Source organism: Oncorhynchus keta, chromosome 5 (assembly GCF_023373465.1).
Source record: "Oncorhynchus keta strain PuntledgeMale-10-30-2019 chromosome 5, Oket_V2, whole genome shotgun sequence".
NCBI lineage: Eukaryota > Metazoa > Chordata > Actinopteri > Salmoniformes > Salmonidae > Oncorhynchus > Oncorhynchus keta.
The window spans coordinates 39,065,360-39,071,878 of NC_068425.1; the positions used below are offsets into that span (position 1 = coordinate 39,065,360).

Sequence of the window (6,519 nt, forward strand, 5' to 3'; positions counted from 1 at the left end):
TAAAATAATTTTACCTTTATTTAACCAGGCAAGTCAGTTAAGAACAGATTCTTATTTTCAATGACGGCCTAGAAACAGTGGGTTAACTGCCTGTTCAGGGCAGAACGACAGATTTGTACGTTGTCAGCTCAAATCAAATCAAATCAAATTTTATTTGTCACATACACATGGTTAGCAGATGTTAATGCGAGTGTAGCGAAATGCTTGTGCTTCTAGTTCCGACAATTCAGTGATAACCAACAAGTAATCTAACTAACAATTCCAAAACTACTGTCTTATACACAGTGTAAGGGGATAAGGAATATGTACATAAGGATATATGAATGAGTGATGGTACAGAGCAGCATACAGTAGATGGTATCGAGTACAGTATATACATATGAGATGAGTATGTAGACAAAGTAAACAAAGTGGCATAGTTAAAGTGGCTAGTGATACATGTATTACATAAGGATGCAGTCGATGATGTAGAGTACAGTATATACGTATGCATATGAGATGAATAATGTAGGGTAAGTAACATTATATAAGGTAGCATTGTTTAAAGTGGCTAGTGATATATTTACATCATTTCCCATCAATTCCCATTATTAAAGTGGCTGGAGTTGGGTCAGTGTCAATGACAGTCTGATGGCCTTGAGATAGAAGCTGTTTTTCAGTCTCTCGGTCCCAGCTTTGATGCACCTGTACTGACCTCGCCTTCTGGATGATAGCGGGGTGAACAGGCAGTGGTTCGGGTGGTTGATGTCCTTGATGATCTTTATGTCCTTCCTGTAACATCGGGTGGTGTAGGTGTCCTGGAGGGCAGGTAGTTTGCCCCCGGTGATGCGTTGTGCAGACCTCACTACCCTCTGGAGAGCCTTACGGTTGAGGGCGGAGCAGTTGCCGTACCAGGCGGTGATACAGCCCGCCAGGATGCTCTCGATTGTGCATCTGTAGAAGTTTGTGAGTGCTTTTGGTGACAAGCCGAATTTCTTCAGCCTCCTGAGGTTGAAAGGCGCTGCTGCGCCTTCTTCACGACGCTGTCAGTGTGAGTGGACCAATTCAGTTTTGTCTGTGATGTGTATGCCGAGGAACTTAAAACTTGCTACCCTCTCCACTACTGTTCCATCGATGTGGATAGGGGGGTGTTCCCTCTGCTGTTTCCTGAAGTCCACAATCATCTCCTTAGTTTTGTTGACATTGAGTGTGAGGTTATTTTCCTGACACCACACTCCGAGGGCCCTCACCTCCTCCCTGTAGGCCGTCTCGTCGTTGTTGGTAATCAAGCCTACCACTGTTGTGTCGTCCGCAAACTTGATGATTGAGTTGGAGGCGTGCGTGGCCACGCAGTCGTGGGTGAACAGGGAGTACAGGAGAGGGCTCAGAACGCACCCTTGTGGGGCCCCCGTGTTGAGGATCAGCGGGGAGGAGATGTTGTTGCCTACCCTCACCACCTGGGGGCGGCCCGTCAGGAAGTCCAGTATCCAGTTGCACAGGGCGGGGTCGAGACCCAGGGTCTCGAGCTTGATGACAAGCTTGGAGGGTACTATGGTGTTGAATGCCGAGCTGTAGTCGATGAACAGCATTCTCACATAGGTATTCCTCTTGTCCAGGTGGGTTAGGGCAGTATGCAGTGTGGTTGAGATTGCATCGTCTGTGGACCTATTTGGGCGGTAAGCAAATTGGAGTGGGTCTAGGTTGTCAGGTAGGGTGGAGGTGATATGGTCCTTGACTAGTCTCTCAAAGCACTTCATGATGACGGAAGTGAGTCGTCGTTTAGCTCAGTTACCTTAGCTTTCTTGGGAACAGGAACAATGGTGGCCCTCTTGAAGCATGTGGGAACAGCAGACTGGTATAGGGATTGATTGAATATGTCCGTAAACACACCAGCCAGCTGGTCTGCGCATGCTCTGAGGGCGCGGCTGGGGATGCCGTCTGGGCCTACAGCCTTGCAAGGGTTAACACGTTTAAATGTCTTACTCACCTCGGCTGCAGTGAAGGAGAGACCGCATGTTTTCGTTGCAGGCCGTGTCAGTGGCACTGTATTGTCCTCAAAGCGGGCAAAAAAGTTATTTAGTCTGCCTGGGAGCAAGACATCCTGGTCCGTGACTGGGCTGGGTTTCTTCCTGTAGTCCGTGATTGACTGTAGACCCTGCCACATGCCTCTTGTGTCTGAGCCATTGAATTGAGATTCTACTTTGTCTCTGTACTGACGCTTAGCTTGTTTAATAGCCTTGCGGAGGGAATAGCTGCATTGTTTATATTCGGACATGTTACCAGACACCTTGCCCCGATTAAAAGCAGTGGTTCGCGCTTTCAGTTTCACGCGAATGCTGCCATCAATCCACGGTTTCTGGTTTGGGAATGTTTTTATCGTTGCTATGGGAACGACATCTTTGACGCACGTTCTAATGAACTCGCACACCGAATCAGCGTATTCGTCAATATTTCCATCTGACGCAATACGAAACATGTCCCAGTCCACGTGATGGAAGCAGTCTTGGAGTGTGGAGTCAGCTTGGTCTGACCAGCGTTGGACAGACCTCAGCGTGGGAGCCTCTTGTTTTAGCTTCTGCCTGTAGGCAGGGATCAGCAAAATGGAGTCGTGGTCAGCTTTTCCAAAAGGGGGGCGGGGCAGGGCCTTATATGCGTCGCGGAAGTTAGAGTAACAATGATCCAAGGTTTTACCACCCCTGGTTGCGCAATCGATATGCTGATAAAATTTAGGGAGTCTTGTTTTCAGATTAGCTTTGTTAAAATCCCCAGCTACAATGAATGCAGCCTCCGGATAAATGGTTTCCAGTTTGCAAAGAGTTAAATAAAGTTCGTTCAGAGCCATCAATGTGTCTGCTTGGGGGGGGGGATATATACGGGGGTTTGAACTGGCAACCTTCCGGTTACTAGTCCAACGCTCTAACCACTAGGCTACGCTGCCAGATATTATATGTTTTCTAGTGTTATAGGGAAAACATTTGGATAATAAAATCTGTGTCACCTTGCAATTGACAACTAGCGGAAACACTATAAACCTTCATTGACGATCCTATTTTCTATGTACTGAAGTGTAATTCTGAATATAACTCATCATATATATTCTTTGGAGGGGATTGTCACTGGTTCACATTTTAAATGTTCATTTTATTTATGTTTGAGTTTTAGTCATGGAAAGAGGAGACCAGCAGGATAATGCTGAGTCCCTGTCCACGAGGAGGAGGACGCTGATGGCAGATGAGCTGTGGGTCACCGCTGCAGGATGAGGAGGACCATGAAAGCATTCAGGATGAGAAGGACCGTGAAAGCATGCAGGATGAGGAGGACCATGAAAGCCTGCAGGATGAGGAGGACCATGAAAGCCTTCAGGATGAGGAGGACCATGAAAGCCTTCAGGATGAGGAGCACCATGAAAGCCTTCAGGATGAGGAGGACCATGAAAGCCTTCAGGATGAGGAGGACCATGAAAGCCTTCAGGATGAGGAGCACCATGAAAGCCTTCAGGATGAGGAGGACCATGAAAGCCTTCAGGATGAGGAGGACCGTGAAAGCCTGCAGGATGAGGAGGATCGTGAAAGCCTTCAGGATGAGGAGGACCATGAAAGCCTTCAGGATGAGAAGGATCGTGAAAGCCTTCAGGATGAGGAGGACCGTGAAAGCCTGCAGGATGAGGAGGACCATGAAAGCCTTCAGGATGAGAAGGATCGTGAAAGCCTTCAGGATGAGAAGGATCGTGAAAGCCTTCAGGATGAGGAGGACCATGAAAGCATTCAGGATGAGAAGGACCGTGAAAGCATTCAGGATGAGAAGGACCGTGAAAGCCTTCAGGATGAGGAGGACCATGAAAGCCTTCAGGATGAGGAGGACCATGAAAGCCTTCAGGATGAGGAGGACCGTGAAAGCCTTCAGGATGAGGAGGACCATGAAAGCCTTCAGGATGAGGAGGACCATGAAAGCCTTCAGGATGAGGAGGACCATGAAAGCATTCAGGATGAGGAGGACCATGAAAGCCTTCAGGATGAGGAGGACCGTGAAAGCCTTCAGGATGAGGAGCACCATGAAAGCCTTCAGGATGAGGAGGACCATGAAAGCCTTCAGGATGAGGAGCACCATGAAAGCCTTCAGGATGAGGAGGACCGTGAAAGCCTTCAGGATGAGGAGCACCATGAAAGCCTTCAGGATGAGGAGGACCATGAAAGCCTTCAGGATGAGGAGGACCATGAAAGCCTTCAGGATGAGGAGGACCATGAAAGCCTTCAGGATGAGGAGGACCATGAAAGCCTTCAGGATGAGGAGGACCATGAAAGCCTTCAGGATGAGGAGGACCATGAAAGCCTGCAGGATGAGGAGCACCATGAAAGCCTTCAGGATGAGGAGGACCATGAAAGCCTTCAGGATGAGGAGGACCGTGAAAGCCTTCAGGATGAGGAGGACCGTGAAAGCCTTCAGGATGAGGAGGACCATGAAAGCCTTCAGGATGAGGAGGACCATGAAAGCCTTCAGGATGAGGAGGACCATGAAAGCCTTCATAGAGGACGATGTCCTTGATGCTGAGCTACTGGGAGGTCATAGAGGACGATGCCCTTGATGCTACTGGGAGGTCATAGAGGACAATGTCCTTGATGCTACTGGGAGGTCATAGAGGACGATGCCCTTGATGCTACTGGGAGGCCATAGAGGAAGATGTCCTTGATGCTACTGGGAGGTCATAGAGGAAGATGTCCTTGATGCTACTGGGAGGTCATAGAGGACGATGCCCTTGATGCTACCGGGAGGTCATAGAGGACGATGTCCTTGATGCTACTGGGAGGTCATAGAGGAAGATGCCCTTGATGCTACTGGGAGGTCATAGAGGACGATGCCCTTGATGCTACTGGGAGGTCATAGAGGACGATGCCCTTGATGCTACTGGGAGGTCATAGAGGACAATGTCCTTGATGCTACTGGGAGGTCATAGAGGACGATGTCCTTGATGCTACTGGGAGGTCATAGAGGACAATGTCCTTGATGATACTGGGAGGTCATAGAGGACGATGTCCTTGATGCTACTGGGAGGTCATAGAGGACAATGTCCTTGATGCTACAGGGAGGTCATAGAGGACGATGCCCTTGATGCTACTGGGAAGTCATAGAGGACGATGTCCTTGATGCTACCGGGAGGTCATAGAGGACGATGTCCTTGATGCTACCGGGAGGTCATAGAGGACGATGTCCTTGATGCTACCGGGAGGTCATAGAGGACGATGTCCTTGATGCTACTGGGAGGTCATAGAGGACGATGTCCTTGATGCTACTGGGAGGTCATAGAGGACGATGCCCTTGATGCTACTGGGAAGTCATAGAGGACGATGTCCTTGATGCTACCGGGAGGTCATAGAGGACGATGTCCTTGATGCTACAGGGAGGTCATAGAGGACGATGTCCTTGATGCTACCGGGAGGTCATAGAGGACGATGTCCTTGATGCTACCGGGAGGTCATAGAGGACGATGTCCTTGATGCTACTGGGAGGTCATAGAGGACGATGTCCTTGATGCTACTGGGAGGTCATAGAGGACGATGCCCTTGATGCTACTGGGAAGTCATAGAGGACGATGTCCTTGATGCTACCGGGAGGTCATAGAGGACGATGTCCTTGATGCTACAGGGAGGTCATAGAGGACGATGTCCTTGATGCTACTGGGAAGTCATAGAGGACGATGTCCTTGATGCTACCGGGAGGTCATAGAGGACGATGTCCTTGATGCTACAGGGAGGTCATAGAGGACGATGTCCTTGATGCTACTGGGAAGTCATAGAGGACGATGTCCTTGATGCTACCGGGAGGTCATAGAGGACGATGTCCTTGATGCTACTGGGAGGTCATAGAGGACGATGTCCTTGATGCTACTGGGAGGTCATAGAGGACGATGTCCTTGATGCTACTGGGAGGTCATAGAGGACGATGTCCTTGATGCTACTGGGAGGCCATAGAGGACGATGTCCTTGATGCTACTGGGAGGTCATAGAGGACGATGTCCTTGATGCTACTGGGAGGTCATAGAGGATGATGTCCTTGATGCTACTGGGAGGTCATAGAGGACGATGTCCTTGATGCTACTGGGAGGCCATAGAGGAAGATGTCCTTGATGCTACTGGGAGGTCATAGAGGACGATGTCCTTGATGCTACTGGGAGGTCATAGAGGACGATGTCCTTGATGCTACTGGGAGGCCATAGAGGACGATGTCCTTGATGCTACTGGGAGGTCATAGAGGACGATGTCCTTGATGCTACTGGGAGGTCATAGAGGACGATGTCGTTGATGCTACTGGGAGGTCATAGAGGACGATGTCCTTGATGCTACAGGGAGGTCATAGAGGACGATGCCCTTGATGCTACTGGGAGGTCATAGAGGACGATGTCCTTGATGCTACCGGGAGGTCATAGAGGACGATGTCCTTGATGCTACTGGGAGGTCATAGAGGACGATGTCCTTGATGCTACCGGGAGGTCATAGAGGACGATGTCCTTGATGCTACCGGGAGGTCATAGAGGACGATGTCCTT

At 49.6% G+C, this 6,519-nt stretch overlaps 1 long non-coding RNA gene across 1 annotated transcript; it reads left to right on the forward strand.

Moving 5' to 3' along the window:
• Nucleotides 1-4,826: 4,826 nt before the first annotated feature.
• Nucleotides 4,827-5,047, forward strand: LOC127929933 (uncharacterized). The gene is made up of 3 exons (XR_008136375.1): nucleotides 4,827-4,888; nucleotides 4,924-4,958; nucleotides 4,994-5,047. It is a non-coding gene; the product is annotated as an uncharacterized LOC127929933 (long non-coding RNA).
• Nucleotides 5,048-6,519: the final 1,472 nt, after the last annotated feature.